Source organism: Nestor notabilis, unplaced genomic scaffold, assembly GCF_000696875.1.
Source record: "Nestor notabilis isolate BGI_N333 unplaced genomic scaffold, ASM69687v1 scaffold668, whole genome shotgun sequence".
Taxonomy (NCBI): Eukaryota; Metazoa; Chordata; class Aves; order Psittaciformes; family Psittacidae; genus Nestor; species Nestor notabilis.
The window spans coordinates 34,173-34,870 of NW_009940318.1; the positions used below are offsets into that span (position 1 = coordinate 34,173).

The 698-nt window shown below is 49.3% G+C and overlaps 1 non-coding gene across 1 annotated transcript; it reads right to left on the minus strand.

The window, feature by feature from the left end:
* Window positions 1–348: 348 nt before the first annotated feature.
* Window positions 349–421, minus strand: TRNAV-CAC. The gene has a single exon. It is a non-coding gene; the product is annotated as a tRNA-Val (tRNA).
* Between the last annotated feature and the right edge of the window lie 277 nt (window positions 422–698).

A 698-nucleotide genomic window follows, 5' to 3' on the forward strand; every position in this document is an offset into this window, starting at 1 on the left:
CACAAGAACCTATCCCTCTCCCTTTGCCGACACCCACCTGGGACACCCTTCGCAGTGTCTTGAGGGTGGTCAACGCAATGGACACAACCAAGGGAAACCAAACTGTTTCTTTCGATAGCCAGAGGAAATTTCCCAGATATAACTGCTTTTTAAGGGAGAAAACACACCATGAAGATGTCCCAAAAGGAATAGGCATCCCCAGCACTGCTTTGCAAGGGGCAGGGACAAGGTCCGTTCTCCAGTTGCCCAAACCAGAGCTAAATGACACTGTGCTGTCACTGTCCCCACACTGAATGATCCAAATCCTTCCATATCTGCAAGATAGGGAAAAGAAAACCCTAAAAGCGATGTTTCTGCCCGGTTTCGAACCGGGGACCTTTCGCGTGTGAGGCGAACGTGATAACCACTACACTACAGAAACGCGATGTAGGAAGAACTGAGGTGACTCCCTGGTGACAGGATGGATCCAGGTCCCTCCTTCCACCTTCTCCCATCTCCTTTTCTGAGAAAATTCCCTTCAAATTTGCCGTTAGCGTTAGAAAATGAGTATTTTTTGTAGCCATCGACCCTAACGGGGACGAGGAAGACGAGCTTTTAGTCGGGATGTGGCCAGAGAAATCCCCTTCCCGGAGAGGAAAAGTAACGACTTCCAAACGAATCGAGTGTTCGATAGAGCAATTTTCCCTGACCGGGAATCG